Source organism: Pteropus alecto, unplaced genomic scaffold, assembly GCF_000325575.1.
Source record: "Pteropus alecto unplaced genomic scaffold, ASM32557v1 scaffold76, whole genome shotgun sequence".
NCBI lineage: Eukaryota > Metazoa > Chordata > Mammalia > Chiroptera > Pteropodidae > Pteropus > Pteropus alecto.
The window spans coordinates 22,156,829-22,182,414 of record NW_006443138.1 but is presented as its reverse complement, the minus strand read 5'-3'; the positions used below and the strand labels follow the sequence as shown (position 1 = coordinate 22,182,414).

General features: G+C 35.7%; 1 protein-coding gene and 1 pseudogene across 2 annotated transcripts in view; both read left to right on the top strand.

Annotated features, from left to right (window-relative positions):
* The first annotated feature begins 232 nt into the window (after window positions 1-232).
* ATP2B1 (ATPase plasma membrane Ca2+ transporting 1) overlaps window positions 233-25,586 on the top strand; it is a 111,818-nt gene continuing 86,464 nt past the window's right edge. For both annotated transcript variants that reach the window (XM_006923818.3, XM_015598507.2), the window contains exon 1: window positions 233-486. The gene's annotated coding sequence lies outside the window, so the exon portion shown is untranslated. The remainder of the gene's footprint in view (window positions 487-25,586) is intronic.
* Window positions 24,877-24,995, top strand: LOC112472326 (annotated as a pseudogene).

Below are 25,586 nucleotides of genomic sequence, written 5' to 3'. Positions count from 1 at the left end.
CGGGCTGCGGTGCTCACAGAGGGGGCTGCACCCCGCCCGCCGTTGCTGTTGCGGATGGCGGCGTGAGGTCGGCGGAGCTGCCCGAGCTGAGCGCGGCGCGCCCAGTGTGCGGCTTTGCGGAGCTGAGGAGGCGGGTCCTGCGGGGCCGCGGGCGGCCACTCGGCGGCTGCCGGGCTCTGGGCGGGGGCCGGGCAGGGTGCCGCCTCCTCCTCCTCCGCCGCCTCCTCCTCCGCCGCCTCCTCGCAGTGCAGCGTGAGTAGGGAGCCCCGGCTGGTGGACGCCGAGCCTCTCGGCTCCGCGGCCGCCTCATCCTTGAGGTGCACCCGCACCTCCGCGTGTCTCCCCGAGCCTTGCGAGTTGGCCGCGGACACGCCGGGGACGAGCCCCCGTTCTCTTCGCTTACCACTCTTACTCACCCCCACCCGCTCCTCCTGCAACCTCCCTTTCCTTTCCCCACTAGGAAAATGGTTCCTGCTGCTGGGCGAGGTGAGTGGCGATCGCGGTCCGCCCGCGGTAGAAGCGATGGGGCAGGTCACCTGCGCGGGAGGCCGAGTGGAATGCGGGAGTCGGATTGTCGCGGCGGGGTCCTGACAGCTTGGGTGCCCCGCGGACCGCAATCGGGTATGGGAGAAGTTGGTGGGGGTGTTCGGGGGGCCCCTCGCAGGTCGTCTCCTGCCGTGCCCGCACCCGGAGATCGTAAAGGTGAGCGGGTTTTTTGCGTCTAGGCGCCGGGTCCGGCCAGGAGTCCCCGCCCAGGGCCCTTGGGATGGGGCTGTGTGGGGCTTCGTGTCTACACTCGCAGCTCTTCTCCGAGCTGCCTCGGCCGCGCCATAGCTCATCCCGTCGCCGACCGCCCCCGCCCCGGCGCATGGTGACCTTGAGGGCAGCGGTCTCCACGCCCCAGGAGGGTCACCCCTTTAATCCTCGTCTTCGGCTCCTTTGGCGCTCTGCAGGCGTTGAGTAGGGACCCTTCGTCAGGGGGGTCCGGGGCTGCTTGATTGATGGGTGTCACACCGAACGGTGGTTCCTTGGGACTTGGAGAGCCATCTCGCCTTTCTCCCGGCGTCTCCGGTCTGGCCCCCCAGGATGTTCCCGGTTGCTTCGGATTCGCGTTTATGGACTTAGTGTAAAAGAAAAACAAAAAACAAAAAACCCTGCGTCCTCCACCTTTTTTTGGAACGGATCATTAAGAAAGAACTGCATTCCAGTTTCGGGATTGGGAGTGTGCTCTGTTCCATCCTGCGGGAGAATCCTTTGGTTAAGCTAGTTAGCGACCCCTGGTTCTGCGCCGGGGTCACTATCCAGGTTGGTCTCTGCGCATTTCATTCACCAGTTTTCTGCGGGACTCGCAGTGCTGGGAGTGCTCGCATGCTGTGCGGTGCAGGGGGCTTGGCGCCGAGGGCAGGGTAGGGGGGTGCTAAGGGCTGTAGGGGTCTCTCAGTCTGTAGAGGGCTTGACCCTCCTCCGCAGGCATATTTTTACCTTTCTCTGGGGTTAGATCGCAGCAGACACCCACCTTTGGCTGCTATGCACGCTACTTTTCTGGGTTTATTAATAATCGAATGGCTCCTGTTGGTGTCGATTGCTGTTCATGATAAAGTAGTTATATGGATTTTTTTTTCATACGTGTGTAGTTAAATGCTTATATCTGGACTGTCTGCCTTACAACATGGAAGCCTTTGTTGTGCTTAACTTCCCCCACCTGAGGACAGTTTTATTTTAAATAAAGCTCCTGTTTAGCGTGGGTGTATTTTATAATAAGATGTACTTGTAAGGATCTGCTATGTATGAGGCTCTCCTCAGGCAGGTGTGTAACCCTTTGGATTGTGGCCCATGTGAGTGAATGGAGGGCCTTCACCGCTTGCCCTGGTGCCAGCCTTTCTCAGGCTCCCTGTCCTTGTGTGTGGCAGCGGCGGATTGGGGGAATTAGAGGGATTGGAGGAGAATCTCTTTTTGTATTTGTGCGTTTCGTTTACGTCCTCCTCCCCCTTTTCTTTTTTGTCCTAGTGAGTTCAAAACTGAAGTAAATAGAAATATTTACTGAAGGGAGCCTTTGAAAACTAGTATATGAAATGGGCTTATTTAGCCATGATTTCAGGGGGATGTTTTAGTTTCTACCTTGCTTTGGATGAGACAGTTAAATTGCTGTAATTAAGGGTGGATCTCTGTCCTGATTTTGGCTTGGGCGTAACTGCAAAGATCTTTGAAAAGTAACTGTTATTGCCTACCATATAGTCTGCAAAAGTGAGTCACAATCGGGTGAGTTGAGGACAGAGCGCCACCTTTGATTTAAAATTTCATGATTTTGTTTTTATTAAAATTGTGAAAATTCAGAGTATGCCTTCTTGATTTTTATTGCAGTTGTCATTACTGGCATCCTCATGTATAAGGTGAAATTTTCATTTTTCTGTTTTCTGTAATTCCTCACTTTTAGGGGGGGATTTCTGCAACTAAATGGGAAATCATGGTTTTTAAATTGAAGCTTGAATTTTAATGTAGGATTCTGAGATGAGGTGAGAAACTAGTTATGATTTGTGCTTCTGATAAAATAATAGGGAGTAATGATATCTGGATACTTAGGAAAAGAAATAAAGACATAGCTGCATTGTAAATAGATATTTAAAACTAACCATTGCCAGCCACCAAATAAGGAATCCTACCAGTATAATAGTGGTCTTACAGTTTCTTTAGCTTGTGTGGTATTAACAGATTCTAAAGTAAACATGCAAAATCTGTAAAATTATTAACCTTGCTTGTTTGTTCATCTTCCAACAGCTTGCCTTTTATGGCTTTACTGGAGTTTTACAATTACTTGTTTTTGAATAATACAAATGAAGACTTGCAACAGGACTTACATTCAAAGTTATTAAAGACCATGTTGAAAAAAGTGGTTTCTATATATGGTTCCTCCTCTCAAATGTATCTCATATAAAAATAAATGGGAGTTTTTAATGCCTAGACAACAAATGCTATAGTTACAATTGGTGAAATTTCCTTTCCAGCCTGTTTGCTCTCTCATGTCCCCCTCCCTCCCAAATAAAAAATTTAGGGTACACTATCTCTTTAGGTACAGGATACTTTTTGATTATTGCGACTGCAGATGTAACATGAAGAAACAAAGATTTAGCTTTCAAGTAATGAATAAATTGATGTGGATATTACAAAATAGTAGTTTTAATTATAAACCACAAGGTATTCTTGCCCTTCCATCTGCATTTAAGTTTCAGCACTTGAGATTTCTTCATAAACTGCTATAAAGCGTATGCTATTGGGCTGTAGATAAATTTTTAGTTAAAATTAAACAAAAATAATCTGAGATGAAAGGTGGTTTATGCTTTTTCAATCTGTGGAATATGGCCCTAGATTAAAAGACATTATTTGAGCAATTAGGTTGATGTATGCAGAGTAATTATACGTTATTATATATACTTTGGTAGAATCCTTGATTTGGGAGTTAAATTTACTAATTCCCTTTGACAGACATGTTAACTTCATTATGGATAAAACAGTCTAATACTGTGAATTGAGTTGTATAGGTCAGGTTTTAAGAGAAATGGTTAATTACAACTATCGCTGGTCTTTTTCAGTACTAGCAAAAAGTAGTTGCCGTTTTTTCCTTACATTTTTACACATACATTACAGTTGAAACTGGTCGTTTTCACTTTTTATTTCTGGAATTTCTAATGAATGAGCAAAAAACAAAAACAAAAAACCGCAAAGGAGTGAAGACCAGGAAGCAGAAACTTAACAATTATATTTTTGCAATTTGTGTAAGAATATTTACTCACCTAGTTGGAAGGGAATAATTATTTTCTAATAGGTGTCATACATAGACGGGTACGGAGAGCAGCTTATTTTGGAATATATACAATCTGAGATAACATTAAAGGAAAATGATAATAGTTATGGGAATCATTTTCAAAAAAATAATTTTTAAAGAGATTTATTTTTTAGCTTTTACAAATGTTTTGTATACAAACATATACATTGTTGTCTTGTTATGGGAAATGTCAAATACATGAAAGTATAGAGAATAATACACATACTGACCAGTTGTGACAGTTACCAGTCATGGCCTATCGAGTATCATTTGTATTTCTACCCAAGAAATAGATTATAAATGGGGACATAGGACAAGTAACTGAATTGAATTCTTAGGTTTTATATTTGTAATTTACAGAATATACACAATAGTGTTCTATATCTAATTGAATCTGGAGTCAATTTTTATGTTCTTCATTGTTACCGAAATGCTCTTTTATTGCAGGCACATAATGATAATGTCTCTCGAATTTTGATCTCTTAATACTAATGCTTTGATTTATAAAGTATTTTACAATATTTCAGAATATATTTACATACTATCTCATTTGATTGTCGTAATAAATGATCCTGGGAGATGAGTAAACAGTTGCACCCTTTTTTTTTCCTCAGGGAGGTAAAATGATTTGTCTAGTCCTAAGGTCACATAGCAAGCTGCTGCTAGATTAGCCAGAACTAAATTTTAGGTGGCTTCTAGTTTTTGCTCCATTGCTTTCACCATTGTACATGTTTATGTATGTTTATTAAAGTTATATAAATTTATGAAAAATTAGTTTCTGACCGGAGTAAATAGTGGGATATTAACAGATTTGTTTGGGTTTAGCTATATACATTTAATCATTGCTTATACTTGGTATAATGTTTACAGTTCATCCCCTATTTATTTAACAGCTGAGTAAATGAATTTGAACATATTTGAAAGACTGTATTTGTAATATTGTAGATTAGAATATTAAGTAAAGAAATTCTTTTTCAAAGATGAAAAGATTTAGGAGTGTCTTAAATCTTGAATTAAAAATAAAATGGCCTATACTTTAAGTTTTTTAATTCCTGCTATAATTTTTTTGCATACTTGTTTTTTTGCCATGACATTTATTACTTAAATCTTTTTGAAATATTAATTTATGTAATGAAATTTAGTTTAAAAAGGTTGTGAACAAGATTTTAGTTCTTGAAACCCAAAACTTTTTTTTTTATAAATCTCACAAGGAAGGTGTTGGTTCTCTTCATTATTAGTGTGCATGAAGATCACCTGGGGCAGATATTAAAAGTACAGATTCCCTGGCATTGCCTCTGCTTTTCTGAATCAGCAAATTTGGGGTGGGGGCCAGTAATCTGCATTTTGAAAAACATTTATGTTGAATTTTTAACTAGGGTAAAATTATATTATGTAGTATAGATGCCTTTATAAATTAGAGGGGCATCATTATTTATTTGACTTCAAACATAGGGAGTTAATGCTTTCAAATAGTTTTGACTGTTGTAGCCAAATTTGATTCATGGACTTTGGTGGTTTTGTGACAATTGTAAAACTTGATAAATTAAAAAATATTTATGTTATGTGTGTGCACTGTATTTTTTAAGAAAGTCCGCCGTGGTTATTTATTAAGTTACTTATTAATCCCATAAACTCCTAGACAGAGAATGTCTTCTTTTTTTGTTTTCATGCCTCAGTGTATGTCATTTCCAAATGACTTGAACATGGAGACTTATTTTTTGTTAGACAGAAAGACATGAGATGTTCCTTCAAAGTGAAAGGACATAAATTGGTGGATAAGTAGTGGTTCTTATTAGTTTCAGTTAACAAGCAGCTTTTCCTTCAAAAAACAGCAGGTTAGTGCCTAATGATCTTTCAAGAATGTTAATAATATAAGACTAACTGATAATTTATCAGTATGTGAATTAAAGCAGAAGTTACTGCTATTTCACTTAAATAATAAGTAACAATTTGTGTAGTTCAACAATCTGTCGTAAGGTCCATTTGTTGTAAACTTACCTGACTATTTGAACTATTTTATGTAATATTATATATCTCATATGGATTACTTTCTATGTAACAGCAGTTTTAAAATGCAGTTGTTTTTGCTTCATTTATAACAATATAATAAATAGCTACATCTGTATTTAAAATAAATTTATAGTGAAATTAATTTCAAAGCTGTTCCAACTCAAATATATGCCAAGCATTTGTTTGTATTATTCCAAAAACTTAGGGTTATTGGCTATGCTTTAGGATATATTAGGAATCATGGGTTATAATTATTAATAATTGTGGAAATCTAAACTAATAAAGCTTTCTGGCAGGGATCCAGATAAACTATGAGTAAATGTTTCACCATATTCTTTTAAAGCTATTAATATTATTAAATTGTTCCTAGGACAGTGTCAGCTATTCTAAACAATATGTAGTGTTTTAGGTTATCTCTTTGGTAAGAATATTATTTAGTATTTCTAAGTACAGTAACTCCCAACAATGTGGTTTCTCAAAATCTGGGATACCTGCTTTGTGTTAAAATTCCTGTCACCTGGGCTTCTGGGGGAAGGAATAAGGATAGTTTTGAATGAACCAGTGCTTGCTTACACTGTGAAATCTGAGATTATACTGCCTAACTGTAAACTGGTATGACTAATGACCTGATAAATTTAGGAGTATAAGTTATTATTTCTGAAAAGTAGATCTTAGAAAGGATTTGACTTTTAAAAGACGCTTTTTAAATAACTTGATTTATTAACAATGTAAATTTATTATTCATTGTATTAACTCAGTGAGTTAGTTTGCTTCCAGAAGAATTTTAAACAATCCCTTACTCTCAAAAATCTCAGATCTGCTTCTTTAATCTACCTTTCTTATTTGTGCCAGAATTTTTTTTAAGTAGCTTTCCTGCTATCATTTCTTCACTAAAACTTTCAATGGTTCCTCATTTGTCTCTTTATCAAGATGTAACTTGTCTCCGAATGTCTTTTATAAAATAGCTCATTGTTTTCTAAAATGTGTTTTAGAACATTGATTCTAAGAAATATTAGTAGGGGTTTCACGATGGGAAACGGGTAAATCCAAGATATGCTAGTTTGTGCAGTTTTCTAGTTTGGGACTTCTCCCATACATTGATATGCTGATATGGACTGACTCTCTCTAAACGTGTTTAGTGTTTTGCACCCCTATTCTACAGAATCTCTTTTAGTGGAGCATCTCAACTGTTAATTTTCTATATTACCTAATCAGGAGCACTACTTTGCACACCTCCAGGGAGTGCTCTTTACATAGAACACAATATGAATCATGTTTCCTGGAGTTCAGAGCAGTATTGCAGCATTGTAGTACTGCTGACTGCTCGCTGTGACAATCCTGTAGTCTGGCAGTCTCTTACATTCACCCTTCTCATTCCCTTCGCTGTGACTTCATGTGTGTTCTTCCTGTCCCCTTGACCCTTGATGTTCTTACCTGTCTAAAAGCTCCCATCCTTCAATACTCAGCCTCAGTCCACCTTTTCAGTCATCACTGAATTTTTTTGGGGGGGCGGGGAGGGTCTGAAGTTTTCTACATTTGTAATCTGGGTCACACACTTCCCATCTATTATATATCATTTTGTCTTAGTCAGCAATGTTCAATCAGTATTTTTTGGCATATTGGTTTAGGACTTAGACATTGTATAGCTTGTGTTAAGGTAAAGCAGATAAGGTTGAGGAATTTTTCTTGGATAATTTATAAAGCTTTTTTACTTTAAAAATTTTTAACTTTGTGTGGATAGATTCTTTAGGACAACCTCTTTTACTCCTGCAGGACAGCTATTTTTCATAGAATGTTGCTAGGACAATAGACTTTAGTTTCTAAGCTTCTACAGAGGAAGTTTTTTCCATTTCTTAATTTCAATGTAGTAATTAATTGGTCCATTTTAGATTTGATTGTGATTGCAATTATTATAATAACTAAAATTTATATCTTAAAATAGCTAGTTTTACGATTCTTTTGGCTTGTGACATCTTTTACCAATATTGATGTTCTTCAGATGTGCTTTTGGGTCTGTAATCCTTATATTATAAGATATAAAATGCCATAATTTGAAGCATATATTATGGTTTAAATTTAAAATATGATATACCTATAGTTGCTGTTTATTGATAGGCATACTGTGAAGCTGTTTGCTGCAGATTGTAATTTTTCTGAGAGATATCTTTTTCCGTAAACTGAGAGTGAACGGTTAGCTCATGACCCGGTGAGAATCACTAGTCATCAGGAAGAAGTGTAAGTGCATGGTCTCTGTTAAAATTTAAAGCATAGTAATATGGTTTTCCTTCTAACTGCCTTCCTTATGTCTAGCAAGGAAGCTTGTACTTGACTTTTACCATTTCTTATTGAAAGCTCATGTAATTTCAAACATATAACTAATTAATGTTTGTATAAACTTAATATGTAAGCTGTTATAGTAAAAAATGCTTGAAAAACATTGCTCTCCAGAAATTATTCATTTTCTATTGATTAGCATAGTTGAAACTATACAGGTGCACCGCTGTTGAATGTTCTCTCAACCCTTTTAAATTTTATAGACCTAATTTTTGGTAAGGTGTTGTAGATGGAATTCTAAGACTTGCTCTTGCTTTAACATTGCAATAATGATTGTAATAAATTGGTGATCAAGAGAAGAGCGAAGAGTGCTTTGGGTAGTGAAAAAGATAAAAAGAAATCTGCAGAGGCAGAAATCAGTGGAACCAGCAAAAGTAAAATGGGTTAGAGCATGATCTTTTCCTCTTGGATTTTAATCTTTTCTTGCTGGGACATGTGAGGATGACGTTGGCATATACTCCATGCTGGCTTGCTAATACCTAGAGTTATGAGAGATTATCAGCAACTTTGTTACAATTCTGTTTTTTTCTTTTCCACTTTTGCCTGAAATCAGGTGAGTGATGCTTTATTTTGTGTTGACTCACAAACTTCAGGTACCTAAATTGGGACACTCCTGACAACTAATACCGGTGGAGAACTACTGAGTTAAACGGCACAAGTGCAAATAGTAGAGGGCTGAAAACAAGGAAGGGCAGTCAGTGAAGTGGGAAAGGGATGAGGCAACATCTAGGAAAAGGAGATCTTCCAGCATCATAACCTCTGGATGTCAGGTATCAGAAAAACAAACATCAATTTGTCATTTAGCCTTGCTCTGCATGTACAGTGGGTTTAGGGTAAAGTTTAAAGTCACCTGCCTTTGAACTTTATCTCTATTTTTACATATATGTAATTGAACACTGGAACTTACCTGATTCTCTTTTGCCTCTGGACCTCTTGGCACAGCATTCTTTTTGCTAGGAATGGCCATCTTTCTCAGAGCCTGTATATCTTTGTGGTATTCCTGTGTGTGACTGGACCTAAAACTTCTAATTTTGGTTTTTACTCTGCAATGTTATCTTAAATTCCTCCGGATTAAAATTTGAGTATAATCTTTACCATTAAAAAGCTAAATCACTTGGATAAATTACTTGGTCTCTTTGTTAATGTCCCCACAAGTACAAAATATAAGTCAGGGAGTTTTATTAGTTTTCTTTCTTGGAAGGTTGACTTTAAAAAAAATTATATGGCCATAGTAGGCCTTCTCCCCCTACCTCACCTCAAATTTTCAACCATTTAATTCTTTTAGGTTTGTCTTCTGATAGTCTTTTAATTAGCATGTCACCATTTGATGTTCCATCTGTGGTATGCTGTGTTTCATTCATGAAGATAATTTAGCTTTTCAGTAAAGGTATTTAAGATTTCCATTTAAAGAAATGACATATAACTGGCATTTAACTCTGCTCCGTGCCAGAAGTGTACTCAACTGAGAGTGTTTGTTCATGTGTTTTTATTAAGATCCTCAGCCATCTTCACTCACCGAGCTTTCAGAATGCTGGCCAGAATTGAAGTGTCTTCTCCGAGGACTCTGATCAGCTCAAAGGAAAGGACCTAAAGATTCTGACACTGGCTCTGTGTTTCTGTGAGGGGATAGTCCAAAGAAAAAGTCCCAGTTACCCTACAGTGAACTCCATAGTCAGAAAGCCTCACATGTGAGTCCAGAACTCCTATGTAGCTTTATGTCTTTATAGCCTTATTAAGGTAAAGTCGACATACAGTAAACTGTACATATTTAGAGTGAAAAAATGGAGTTTTGATGTATGTGTACTGCAGTGAAACTACTCTCATGATCAAGTTAACGAGTACAGCCAACCCCCAAAAAATGTCTTTGTGGCTTTTCGTAATCTTCCCTCTCTTCTCCTCTGCCACCTCCTTCTTTCCTCAGGCAACCACTAATCTGCTTTCTGTCATTATAGACTCGTTTGAATTTTCTAGAATTTTATGTACGTGGAATTATACAGTATGTGCTCTTTTTTGGTCTTTCATTCAGCATAATTATTTGAAGTCCATCCATGCTGCGTGTATTAATAGTTCTATCCTTGTTATTGCTGATAAGGATTTCATCATATGGGTAAAGCACAGTTTATCTATTTACCAGTTGACAGCCATTTCAGGTTCCAGTAATGTGTCGTGTTTGTTCAGATATTTTTTGATTAGGTTGTGTTTGTCTTATTATTGAGTTGTATTTCCTTTATATACTCCAGATAAAAGTACTCCGGGAAGCATTTGTGTTTGTGCTGGGGGTGGGAGGAAGAATGGTGTTGAAAGATATACATAATGACTGAAACTGAAAAAGCAAGCAGCCGCACTGTAAGTTATTATTTGTAGAGATGGAATTAGGTACTAAAATGAAAGGCACCTGTTGCCTTTGAGTGGAAAATAGAGTAGCAGAACTAAAAGAACTGCTGATATTAGAAAGAAAAAAAATCCTTTTAGATCTGTTTCTTTAAACAAACTTTATGCATATATAAGTTTGTCAGACCTAAAAATGAACAGTTATGGGATAAGTTTATATGTGTGGATGACCCAAGTATGTTACCTGTCATTCAGTTCTTGTGTATGTGTGCAGTCTTGTGCAATTTAGATGCAGAATTCAGTATTGCTTTGAATAAAAATTTATTTTTACAAAAGTATTAGTAAGCAGTGTGGACTTGACTGAAAACTTTTTTAACAGAGGCCACAAACAACTTAAGTCCTTGATTTCTTCCTCAAGTCTTCCTCTACTTTGCAAGTTCAATTTCCTCATTCCTGTATTATGTAGAACAGTTGTGCCATCTATTGATGCCTTGGGATGTTCCTCACCATCACTCCACACACATGCCAAGCAGCTCATAAAAACACATAAAGACATTATTTTCCAAATAATTATATAATAGCTCTCTCCTGACTAAGAATCTGGTAAGTATGTATTCTGGATAAGTATGTATTCTTCATAATGTTACAGTTTAATCCCATGAAACATTGACTTGAGAGACTCTTTAATAAGGAGTACACTTTTGTAGGTATATCTTTACAATTGACCATATTTAAAAATTCCACCTCCATCATTACTTTCTTGTCTTTCCTTTAAGGGATTTGATATTTGACTGAATTTCTTCCTCTTGCTTTCTTTGAAGGAAGTAGAATTTCAGAGGAAGACAGCAGTCATCTCTTAAAAGATGTTAAAATTCAGAAGGGGAAAAATGTTTTTTTGCCAAAGTACCATGAAACAGACCAGCTCTAAAATACTTGTTATTTTGACTAGATAAAGGGAATTTATCTGCTTTTTACCTGCTAGATACTGTTCTAAGCAGCTTACAAATATTAACTTGTTTAAATGGGTGGGCTCTGTGGAGTTTTGGGGAGAGATATTCTCTGCTGAAAAAGACGAAGAAAGTTACTAACGATTTTAAAGAGAACTAAAATACAGTGACTTATGTAACTTTTTTACCAATTTAAAATGTAACAACACCAATTGTATAAAATTTGGAAAATATAGAACAACATAAAAATGAAACAAAATCACTCATAGTCCTGTCTTTGAAAAATAGCCAGCTTTAACATTTTGGTTTATTTTTAATCTCAAAAAATTTGTATACCTGTAAACATGCTTGAGATAATATAGGTTTAATTGCGTGCCTTTAAAAAGCTTTATTATTATTGTGTCATTAAATTTTTTTATCAACATCATTTTAATAAATGTAGTTTTTCATCCCATGGCTATTCCCTTTATTGTTGGATGTTTGAGTTTTGAATTTTTCTCATGTTAGATAATCCTCTAATGAACATCTGTATTTGTAGATGTTTCTCTTTAGCGATTGTTTAATTTTTAATTACTGGGTTTAAAGGAGTTGGGTAGTTTGTTATCTTTTGATTAAAATTTTTGCCAGCCTCCTTTTTGTGAGTCTGGTTAGGTATTTGGGATTCTTTGTCTCTTCTTGCTTTATGTATATTTCACGCTACTCACTTCTCAGTCTTTTTTACTTTCTCATTTTCATAGCATTTTAAAAATTCATATTTCGTTCATATGTTTGACACCTCCATGAGATAGTCAGTTCTACAGTGACTGTTAATCTTTCCATCACTTGCCCCTGGCACAATGCCTTATACCTGTGAGGTTCTTAATGACTCTTAAATGAGCATCTTGTTTCCAATATTGAGCTTGAATCCACTGGAATCCAGTAAAACACTTTTTTTTTTTTTTTGGTCTCTTTTTAGAAACTGTAATATGCTTGAGCTGTATTTATCACAAGGCATTGTTTCTTTTAACTTCAGCTGAATAATATGGCTGCTGAATGATACTATTGAAGATGAGAAATATTTTGTTATAACTGTGCTATTAATATAAATCATTCTGAAATAATTCCACCATCCTTGCTTTTAAAGGATAGGCTAGACTTTACTAAGTGGAATAGACTACTAAGAAGGCCATAGAAATGTGAGTTACTTTTATTTCAAAATGTTAGTGAATAGATAAGCAGCTTTTCTAAAATACTTCTTTACAGATTATATACCTTTTTATAGAAGAGACAACTTTATAAAGATTTAACATCTAAACTTTTAAGTACAAATGTATATTAAAAGGTAATTCAAAAAAGTGGAGGTTCTTTATTGTATCTGAAATAAAACCCTAAAGTTTCAGAATGTGTCCCAGCAGACTCTATGACATTTTATCTAACTTTTATTAATTCCCAGACTTTGAATGGAAAACTTAAGATTTTGGATAAATACAGTCCTTCAAAAAATGTTTATGTGATCACTGTGCTAGGCAGTAACAACTGTGACCTGCCAAGAAAAGAGGCTGTTATTCGGAGCTTTAAGTTGGCCTTAGTCAGTGTGTCCAGCGTTCCTTCTTGGTTTCTTTTTTTGTTCTGTGATTCATCAGGTGCCATATGCTTCCAAGGAACCCATATAAGTGTGTGCACATGTCCCTTTCCTGGTCTTTGATCTCTTCCTATAATGAAAAGAGATATATTGTTTCTAGCTTTTCTTAAACATGGAAGGAAGGCATTTTGGAGTAAGCTGTCAAACTTCCAAATCTCAGTAGTTTTGCTACTAATGGTTTCCTATTCTTAGAATTCTTGATTGTGATATCTGTTCTGTCACTGTTACTTTTGAAGAATTTCTAAGTTGCCCTGATTTCTGCTTGTGTGTCCACATACAGAGAAGATAGAGAGCCATGCTGTGAGTTCTGAGTTGCATCGTGATCTTGGACTTGCCCCTACTATCTCCTTCTTGATGTATCCCTAGATTCAAATTGAATGTTTTCCCAGGCTGAGGCTGTATTGGTAAAAGTCTTTGTGCTGAAAGGAGGGAAATCTCCTTTGAGGAGGTTCTCTGGCCATGCCCCTACAATATATTGAATCCTAGGTATCCTCGTAAGACAGGTGCTACAGGAAGAAAAGGTTTTGGGGGGTCTAGGGAGATTATTTATAATTTAACTTAAAGCCACAAGTGTACACAGAGTTTGTAGTCATTATTAAAAGTCATTAGATTGTAGTGGTATTGAGGACTTTAAAATGACAGCTGTAGAAGTGGGACATATAGGAGAGGGAGAATAGCAAAGATTATGTAGTTGATTGAATTTAACTTTTTCGTTTAGTTGGTAGATATGCATCAGTACATATGTATTTGAATATCCAAAGCAAGTGTGTATTTTCCTCTCAAGTACTTCTTCCTAATTACTTAGAAAAGTTATATGTGTGAAAGGATACAATGTACCAAAGTAACTATCATGAAGTTCCTCTAATATTCAAGTCAATGAATATGGTTTTCTTGTCTTGGAATGCAACTTAGACTAATTGCCATCTGAAATACCTCTGAAATGGGAAGGGATGAAAGAAGAAAGACACCAGCAGAATGGGGAAAGGTGTGGGATAATTTCTCTCCTATTTTTCTCTCCTAGCCTGAAGGCTATTATTTATCTAGCTTCCTGAACCATGTAAAACAATTAGAGAAACTGGAAATTGGCACAAAAAGCCCTTTTAGAAGCCAGGAGTCCATGCATCAAAACTCTCAGTGCCTCACTCGACTTTAGATGTTTACTTGCTGTGTTTACTAGTATTTTAAATACATTTCTATAAAATTTTGATAATTTTCCAGTATACCACAGATGAGAGCAAATTTGGAGAAACTGGAAGGGTTGTTTAGAGGCAACCTTTATAAGTATAATAAGTATTAGAAGACAGAATTGAAAATTAATATCTTGACAGTGAAAAACGTTTTTAAAATCAAACATAGAAATTTACAAAGCTTAATAGTCAAGGAAAATTTTGTTCAAAAACAGTAGCTCTGTATTGTTCTCCCCTTCCGGAGTATTCTTTTCTGGTCTAGTCATCGTGAATACTTCTTACGAAGCAGTCTCTCCGGAAAGTTAGATGCTTCTCACCTGGCACTTATTGAATACATGTGTGTTCAGTTAAGACTCTGGACCTCCTGTACTGCCCCATCTCTGTTGTCACAGTGATCACTTCGAGTCATACCAGGCATTCATGCCCAGCTTGCTCATTCTTCTGTGACATACTTTGTGTATCATACCCCCCTTGCCTAAATTCATCACATTACAAAATATTGCTCTTCAAGACACTCTTAAGTCAGTTCTATGATGAGGCATTCCCCAGCTTTTCTAAGCAGGCTCATTTCCCTGTGCATATTGTAATCACTTTGTGTTGTCATTGTTTCCCTTCATTTTGAAACATTCGTTAGAAAATAAATCGATTTGGTAATAGCTGTAGGGAGTAAAATGAAAATTAAATGTACATACAGAAATGCTTCTACTAACTGACAGATGCATCTAATAGGCATATTCCAGTTACATAGAAAAATCTGAGTTCAAGCCTCCATGAGTTTCAAGTCATCTAAATCATTTTGGCCAGTGATTAGGAATGACACCATTGTAACATGTTGCTTTTTATAACCTTTGTTCTATGATCTTAACCTCCTTAACACAATTGACCTATAACTTTGAAACTTAATGAAGTACATAGGTTTTTTTTGTTTTTTTGCATTTCCTATTGCTTAAGCTCAGTTTTGTTAATTGCCTTTTTACAAAAATTTTTGTCCTTAATTCAGTAGTAACTCTAAGTGCTAATGCATAAAAAGGAAATACTACCATTTCTTAGTTTGAAAATTCTCTAATTTCCTGAGAGGTGGCAAATTCTGTTCTCTTTAATCACTTTGCCTGGCATGTGACAGGCAATTTGTATATAAACTAGCTTTTGGTTTCAGTGTTACTTCTTAATTATAGACTTTTGAAGATCCCTTAGGAAAAAATTAGGGATTCAAATTCCTATCAACTCAACATGGAAAAAAGGATGGAATTTTTTTTTTTTTTTATTTAATGGGCTAAAAATGCTGGAAAGTGGAAAGAATGATTCCTGAAACATATTTGAGCTAGAGAAATATGGCATTTCTAAAGTATTATTTATCATTTTATATTTATCTGTTTACAAGTCCATCCCTCTAGAAAGACAGAGTTCTTTAAGGTCGAGGTCTAGATTTGTGGTAGTTTATATCCCCAGGAAATAGGTACCTGGCATATTATAGGTCTTAAAAAGTAAATAATAATTCTAAATGATTACTTGCCGGTTTAATTATGTTTGGATTTTTTAAATTGTCCAAGCTAATTTTGTGGTATGTTGTTAGAAGACTTTTGTGTAAAATATTTAAGATAAAATTTTTATCTTTATAGAGATAAGCTTCAGCTTATGGAAAAAATCTTATAACCCGATTCTCCTGAATAAATAAGTGCTTTCAACATGGAGAAGAGTTTGAGTATTATACTAGAAACAGTCACAGACTTCTGATCATTGTGTTAGTTAAAATGGATTTGGCTTAGTGGCTTTTTAATATTTGAAGTCATAAGGATAAAGAATCTGATTTTCTTTAATAGAAGAGGACTGATTGTGTCAGAAGCGTGTTCAATGTGACAGTTGGTATCATTTATTCTACATAGTTCTCCAAAGATGAAGGCAGCTTTCCCTGTAGATAGAGAAATGAGTCAGTTCACCTGCCCAAATGCTGAGTGGTGGAGAAAAGTGTGGACCCAACTCTCTAACTCCTAGTATACTGCTCTTTCTGCTATAGTACACTGTTGAGTCTCTGACATGTTTCTGGAAGTTTAAAGTAATGTCATGAGCTAGATTTCTTTTCTTTTTTTTTTTCTCTTGGAATTAAAATGTTCTTGGGTGATTCTTAAAGTGCTTGCCTATTCATCTAGGGCTTGATGGAAAATGTACAAGAGGCTAGGGGTTTGGTTATTTTTATTGACTCTAAATATTGACTGTGAAAAGCCAAATTTAAATCTAGTTCAGTTTAGGTTGTGAGCAGATTGTGTCACACATTTAAAATGACAAACAATGAAGACGATATTGTCCTGATCTTAAAGGGAGAACGTATGCTACTAGAGATTTTAGGGGAAAATAGTAGTTGTTGATGAAATGCAATATTTCTGATGATATCTGGGAAAAAGAGTTAAGATCTATAGTAGAAAACATAACAAACAAGATCTAAGAAAGCACTTGTCAAAACTAGTAAGTGGTAAATAATAAATGGTAAAACCCATGTTTATTAATTGTAAACATGCATAATTCTGTTGAATTCATCTCACAAGATCGAACAACTCATTTGGGCTTAGGATGTTGACATTCTGAATTGACTGAGAAGATTCTGTGTTACAAAAGATTGCCTTTCATAGACACTTGCCTGTGATAAACAACAGTTTCTATATCACTTTTTTACCAGTGTCCCTATAACATATAGCGTGTGAGCCATCTGCTTATTGAAACTTATTTACAGCATTACTCTTGATAATATATTTTAAAAAAAGTAAAGATTTGCTGTCATTGAGGATATTTTCTTTAAAAAGCTCAAAAAGGAAATTTCAAAATAGGAGTGCTTAAGATGTTTTTAGCAGTGTCAGCCTTATTAGAATAGCAAATATTAGTAATAGTAAATAGCAAAAATAAGTGTTTTGGGTGCAAAAATAAATACTTTTAGGATGTATATGTTCTGATATATATTCTGAAATATCAGTTATTACTTACTAGTATAGTGCATAGTAAGCAGCATCAAGGACAGACTCTGGATTTATTAGATGCTCAGTAAATGCTTACTAGAAATAATCGATGTGTCCTGAAAGTTCATAACTGGGATTTCAATGCATTTTATGCTTAAACTATAGAAAGTCAAGCAGTCAATATGATTTTATTTCTATAAGTGAATTCCAGGTTTGTGATAGGATTAGGATGAAGTCAGTATAGACCATCACAACATCTGTATTTATATTATTCTACAATGACACTTAATATTTAGAAAACAATTGTTAAATTTCTTTATACATAACATTGTGTGTACTGTGTGTGTATGGGGAAGGGTAGGTGATGAAGAAGAGGATACAAAAGAAGTATCTCCCTAACTGGTTTATTATATGTTAGGTAAGATAGATGAATGTAAGTACTAATTAAAGCAAATTAAAAATAGATGAGGATTAAGAAACCCTATTGAGGATAGGCCATTCAGAATAAGGCAGCCTCCAAGTTATAAATTGGGAATTTGATGTTTTTAGTTCTATCTTTTGTAGGTTATTCTGTTAGCCTGGGACCAGGAAGGGAGGCCAAATGGAGGGGCTGTTTTACAACTCATTTCCAATGTTTCATAAGTGAGATTGGTTGGGAGACCAGAGTGAGGTGAAGCTTAGCTATTGGAAGACCCAATTTTTCCTTCCAAATCAAAGAAAAATTATATGTAGTGTTTAAACTACTTCTTAAAATTTTATTTCTTTGGAAACTGGTAATGTCTAATAATAGGAAATCAGGACCAGAGTTGTCAGATTTAGCAAATAAAAGTACAGGACACCCAGTTAAATTGAATTTCAGATAAACAAATAAATTTTTAGTGTATGTGTGTCCCAAATAGTGGATGTGACATTCTTATAATAAAAAAAAATTTGTAAATTGTCTGAAATTTATTTAACTAGATGTCCTATATTTTATTTAGCAGCCCCCTTAGGACCTGACAGGCAGTAACAGGGTCAATCTTTAAATTGGAAAACAAGAAGTTGAAATGCAGACTGTACATAGGTTTTAAAAAGGATGCCAATGTTAAAAACAAAGTTAAAGAGCGTCTGTTTATTGCTGACCATAATCGACAGGTTTTTAGGTTTGAGATGGAAACAACTGAAGTCAATACAGTGAACCAAGTTTCTGAAACATGAAAGTGAACTTGATACTGAAATCTAAATTGTGACTCAGCTTGAGGCTTCTTCGCCTGTTTTCTGGTTGCGGAAAACTGTAAACAGAAGATACGAGTAGCCCCAAATCCATGGATGGGAACATTAATGTTTTTGTACTTGGACTGGAATAAGTAATGAGAGGCAATATTTTGAGGGTAGACAAAGAATTTTAGAGCTAGAAAAGATCTTAGAGAACCTGGTCCAACCCTCTCTTTTATAGATGAGAAAACTGAGACCTGGCGACACTGCAACTTGCCCTAAATCATACAGTGAGAATGAAAACCCAGATCTGACTCTCAACTTCGAGCTTGTTCCAATGTTCAGCGTTTAGTTTTCCTAAACTTTGACAGAAATACTATTTATTCAACAAAATATTTGAGTGCCTGCTCAACGTTGTGTGCCAAGTATAGTTTTAGGTACTGTGCTGGGTGCTGGGGATAAGATTGGTTAGAGCAGGTAGTCTCTGTCCTGTATAAATGGAAGTTTATCATCTTTCCATTTGTTTATTGTAAACAGTTGGTACTAAATGAGCAAGATTTTTAGAATAAAATGATTTTATTAATGTGTATAGTCCAGAACTAGAACTCTGACTCTTCGTCTCTGTAGCTCACTCTCTTGTTCTGCCATTTGTAAAAGTTGTACAACAATTCATATGGTTCTCCAGATACTTTATAACCTAAAACTTTTGTGCAACTGATAGGCTTTAATTGTTCTTTTATATATAGCTCACTCGGCTCTCCTCAGTAATGGAGAAGTAACACCAGTGAGACTTCAGTGGTCGTATGGAAGAAAATGCTGTAAGTTCATCCCCTGTTACAGTGAACAGACAAAAATCTGACCTTGGCTGGGTTAGATGCCTGCCAAGGACCTTGATCTGGAATGATGTCTAATTTATAAGAAGGTGGGTGCCTTTGGGTGCTTATATAACAACTCTCAATTGATCAGCCGTATAGTCCTGGTTTTCTTCTCCTCACTTGGGGGAGAGTATTTTTATATGTTCTCAGGCTTTCTGACTTAGTATTCTGCATATGACTAAATTGATAGGAGTTTTACCTCCTTATTTTGAGATCTTTCAGTGTTTTTGAAATAGATCTGTGAAGCACATTTGGTTTGATTTAAATATTGAAAAAGCAAATATTGAACTACTGAACTATAGCAACTAAAATTAAAGCGTGAATACCATTTATTTCCATCCCTTGTTGATCTTTTCCCCAATATATTAGTATTTTTCTGTTTTAGCAAATAGAGTGTATGGGGAAAAACTTACTGTTTCTTTTATTCAGGTGCCCAAGTTTTATGGTTTTTACCATCAGTTCTTCATTAGGTAATATAAGAGGAAAAATGAGCTAGTTTTATACCTTTTCAGTAATGTTTGGAATGTGTTTTTAAAACTGATTGCATTTATAAACTCATCTGCCTCTTTAAATTGGAGCCCAAATTTTCTAATTAAATATTCAGGTTCAATTCTAATGTATTAGTTTTATGTCATTTAAAAAAGAATTTTGTGTGGTAGTAACTGTATAAGAAAATTATGTCGTCAATGTTATTTAAATAAAAAAAGGGACTAGATGATTAACTTGGCAACTTTTTGACCTTACTGTCTAATAAGTTGGAAGAGGCTAATTACTTGTATTTCTAGAAGACATAAGTAACCCCATAAGAGTATTATGTTAAATTAATAATGGATATATGGTAGAAACAGGATCATATTTTTATTTGAATTAATACCTAGTTGTTGTCTCTTGGTATATATCTGGCCACTGCAGTGGCACTTACTGTGAGTTTAGCTAATGTAAATTTGCCACGCGAATCTGTGCGTGCATACACACACATATCACACACATAAAATGTGAAACCCTTCCCAATCATGTAGTTTCATGTTGAGATTGAACACAACTAGGCTCTGCACCGATGTGGGCATAGTGAAGCATATGGGAATAGCCTGTGTCTGGAGAGTGCGCTTAGGCTGGTTAGGTTGTTTAGGAGTATGATTAGGTCAGCTGATATTCATTAATTAACATGGTAGTATTTCTTAAGAGTGTACTCAGTGTAGCACCATTTCTGCTCACATTTCCTTTTACCTTTTGGGGGAAAGGTTTAATGGTATGCTTCATTACATTAGATAAAAGGGGAGATACAATTATGATTTTAAAATCTTTAGCTACGAACTAAAAGGTGAGTGTGCTCAAAAGCATATTAATTACCTGGCATTTTAGTAGGGGAGAATCGTGGACAAATGTTTCAGAAATGGGTCTAGTCTTTGCATGAGATAAAAAGTAGACTAACATCAAATTTAGGATGGATTGTAGATATTGAAGCAACACCATTTTGTACTTAGAGATAGATTTCTAACAGGTTAATCTGGATATGTTTCTGGTTTATGTTCTCAGGGGAATGGGGTATATGATAATACTGCCTTTATCATCAAAAAAAAAGGGGGTGAAAGATTGACTCGAAGAAGTTTTGCAGTTGCTTAAGGGAATTTCAGAGAATTTCTTTTTAATAGTGGCCAGTATTTTTAGTTCACATGTAGAGAGAAAAAGCATTAAAATTAAATACTGCTCAAGGTAAAAGAGAATGTATTAGTCTGCTGGGGCCGCCATAACAAAATGCCATAGGTTAGATGGCTTAAACAAGAGAAACTAATTTTCTTAGAGTTTTGGATGATGGAAGTCGATCAGGTGTGTGCAGGAGTCAGGATTGGTTTTCTCCTGAGGCCTGTCCCCTTGGCTTGTAGATGGCTGCCTTGCTATATCCTTACATGTCTTTTTCTCTGTGCACATCCCTGATGTCTTTTCCTCTTATAAGGACAGCAGTCTATTGGATTGGGGCTCCACCTTTTATGACCTCTTTAACCCTAATTACCTCCAAAAACTCCTATCTCCAAAAATAGTCACACTGGAGGTTAGGGCTTCGACATAATGGATGTTGAGCCACAATTCAGTCCATAACTGAGAAAGCAAAGAAATTCACTCTAAAGTGAAATTTTAGCTTAATGGGACATGGTTTTCCAACTTTAGCATGCATCAGAATCACTAGGAAGGCTTGTTGAAACATTGCTGGGTCCTACCTGCAGAGGTTCTGATTTAATAAGTCGGGAATGGATCTGAGAATTTACATTTCTAACAACTTCTAAGGTATGCTGATGCTAAGTCTGGGGACCATACTTTGAGAATCACTCATGTCATATTTCCTGTTTGGATTGAAGGAAGTTGCTAAAGAATGCCCCTGAAATAGGGGAAATTCTCTCCTGGGGATGGGAGTGATGACACGGACCAAAATGGATAATAGATGTAGTGGGAATGTTGAAAAAATATTGGTTTTGCTTATCGACCATTGTGTTTACTCTCAGTTGAGTGAGTTAAAGAGATATTTTAATTGGAGGTGGAAAGCAAGCATTTCCGTAGTCCATAATAGGAGGAAAATTGCCTCTAGACTTTGTTATTAAGGAATTTAATTCCAAGAATATTTATCATATCTTTCAAATCTTTGCAGAATGTCCCTCACCCTCTTGGTGAGGTATTTCCTGACCATCATGTTAAATTGCACCTGTGACTTTGAAGACTTTATCCCAAGAAAAGCGGGCAAAGGCAGAGGCTACAGTGAAACATATAAATTAGGTAGAATGGTACCTGAAGCTCAGAATTTAATGTTTACTTAGTTTAAATGGACTTTTGGCTTAAAATGTAGGCAGTGAGTAAAATTGGGTTGTGGTCCAGAAGTTCATTTTTTTTTTTATTCAGAACTTGAAACATATTCTCGTAGAAATAGGTATAAACAATTGGTCAACAAAATCCAAAAATGAAGCTAAGTTGCTAGGACTACTAGCCTGAGGTCTGGGAGTCCCCATTTCATTAATATGAGGTAGCAGGCAAGAGGGAGAGAGAAGGAGGGAAGCCAGGTTCTGTTCCCCTATTCCATCTCAAATTGACCAACAGAGAAAATTAAGTACAAAGCGAGCATTCTGGTGCTTTAGAATAACCAACATTTTTTTTTTTTTAAGTGCTCATCATCTCTTGGTGTGATTCATTATAGCTGGGTATTGAAACAGTCTTAATTCATTTTATAGTCATGTGTGAATGACCAATCCCTCCTTAGAGATTCTTATATTTTAAAAAGTGTATAGACATGTATGTTATCAATATACGTGTGTATATGTTTCATATATATAAGTATGTATATGAAATTACAAATTCATACTGATAGCTTTCATTCCAGTCCAGCCCACAGGATTCTTCTTTGCTTTCCCCTATTCCATTTTTTTTTGTCTCTCTTCTTTCATAGTGAGAACTGTAGCTTCCAACTTTAACACTTTTAATTCTTTGCTTAGCCATACAGTACACATAATATAGTTTGAGAACATCTACATCCATGCCACTATGACAGACAAAGGTACTCAGAGAAGCTTAAGATTTGTTTACACACTTTTTTCTCCCCAGACTAAGTCTATATAGTAAAAATAATACCGTGTCTAAAAATTACTTGCATTGGGTTCTCCCCAAGCCTCTTTTGGAGGGGCCATTTTATTCATTTGAAATATAGTCGAGTTCATTTGCTTATGTTGCATTGTTTTAGCCGCTTTCCCCCAACACTTTTTGTTTTAATTTTATATTTTGAATATGTAGAACGCTAATATTCTTCCAAAAGTCAAAACTACACATAAAAAATGTATAATTAAAATTGTCACTTATTTTTGTTCAACCCTCCCACCTCTGCTCATTTTGTTAATAACCAATTTTTTGTTTTCTGGTTTATTATTTCTTTAACATTAGGGAAAGTAGCCCTTTTTCTGTAATGTTTCTAAAGTTTTTCCATATTTGTTTTTTATGTCTTGACTTTGCCACATTGTATTTTGCCATGTAGAAGTTTAGTTTTGTGGTCAAATTTATTAATCTTATCTAATGCCTCCGAATTTTAAGTCATAGTAAGAAAATTTTTCCTTACATTCCAATTACAGGGCATTCACCTATGTTTTCCTCTAATTATTTTGTTTAGATAATTTTGTTTAGATAATTATTTCCTCTAATTATTTTGATCCGTTTGGAATTTATTCTTATGTGGTCTTAGATCTTATTGATCTAATTTTAATCTGTGTCTAAGTAACTGTTCAGTTGTTCCAATACAATTTGTGAAAAAGCTCATCTTTGCTTCCCCCCCACCCAAGTAATTTGAATTACCACCATTACCATATACTACTTTAAATATGTAATGGGGTCTATTTTTGGACTTTCTATTCTAGTCCATTGGTCTTTTCATGTATCAGTACCTCAGTGTTTTTATTCATAGAGGCTCTCCTAGTATGTTTTAAGATTGGTAGGGCTAATCTCTGCATCATAGCTGTTCCTTTGCTGTGGTTTCCAGGCTATTTTTGTGCGTTTAGTTTATGATATAAACTTAAGTATTAACTTGTCCAGTTCCAGAAAAAGGAGCTTGTTGTTTTAGATTACATTACATTTACAAAGTGATTCAGGGGAAACTAACATCTTGATGATGTCAAGATATCCTATTCATGAACAAAGAATGTTCCATTTGTTCAAGTCTGTATTATTGTCTTTCAGGACTGTTTTACAGGATTTTCTTATATAGATTTCGAACATTTCCTGTTAAGTTTATTTCTAAGTATTTTTAATGTTTTGGGATTGATGGGGAGTTTTCTATTACATAGTCTACTCAGTTATTTGTGTATATAAAAGCCATTGATTTTTTTAAAATTATTTATTGGAGTGACATTAGTTAATAAAATTATATAGATTTCAAGAGTGCAATTCAATAATACGTCATGTATATTGCATTGTGTGTTCACCACCGGAAGTTAAATTACCTCCGTCACCATATATTTGATGCCCTTTATACTTAATCTGTCTTCCCCTCTTCTATGCAACTTATTGATCCAGATCTTATATTTCAGTCTTTGATTCATTATGGGTTAATTTTGGTGTTGGGTGACAGATAACAGTCTAGTTTCATTTTTTTGCACGTGGCATTCCAGTTTTCCCAGCACTGTTTATTGAAGAGGCTTTGCTTTCTCCATTGTATGTTTTTAAAGGATATTGATCTTTGCATGTTAATTTTAAGTCTTATGAGTTGTTTCATTGCTGAGTTAGTTTTCATTGATTCTCTTAGTTCTGGAGTCTAGGCTTTTTGAGATATATTACCATGTCATCTTATAGAGATTAATCATGTTAAGCATCCGTATATTCTTTTGTTCTAATTATTGTCTAATATTGGAATATCCTTACATCCCTGGTATAAATATCACTTTATTATGGTGTATTTCTGTTTGTATAAATTCTGAATAATACCAGAATTAAGTTTCATAGGCAGTATCGGTCTGAGTTTAATCTATATTAGATTTAGATATTGATGTTATACTTGCTCATAAGAAACTTGAAAGTTTTATTTTCTATTTTCTGAAACAATTTATGTAGCATTGGGACTCTGGCCTTCAAAAGTTTTGTATAATTCTGTCTATAGCCTTGCCACTCTGAACAAACCCAATTCTGTCTGATCTTGGAAGCTAAGCAGGGTCGGGCCTGGTTAGTACTTGGATGGGAGACCACCTAGGAAGACCAGGTGCTGTAGGTGTGAAAAATAAAAAATAAGAGATTGTAAGCTGACAAGGTCCTTGCAGTCTGTGAGGTCAACCAAGGGTTGCCTCACCTAAAAAAAAAAAAAAAATTGTTTTGTATAATTCCTTCACGAAACTCTGCGGACCTGGTGCTCTTTGGTGGAGGTTTTTCTATAGTAACAGTTTCTGTTTCTTCTTCTCTGCTATGGTCAGTTTTGGTAAGTTGTATTTTCTTAAGTAATTACCCATTTCATCTGAGTTTTAAGATTTATTTACATAGAGGTCGTCAATCTTTTTTTTAACTTCCTGTGCATAAATAGTTATTTTCTCTTTTGTCATTTTACTTAGTATATTTGTGCATTCTATATTGTCAGCATTATAACATGTACATTCTCTTTTTTTTAAACAATGTTCCCACCTTTTCTTAGTTCTACAGTTAAATATATTGACTACTCACCATTAGTCCTTCTGCTAACGCTTCCCAGTTATCTCTTCGTTGGATGAAGTTCATCTTCTAGTAAATTTTCAGCAGTAGCGTGTGTATTTAGTATTCCTTAGTATTCCTTATACATTCAGAATGGTTTTTTTCTTTCTGTAGACTTAATATT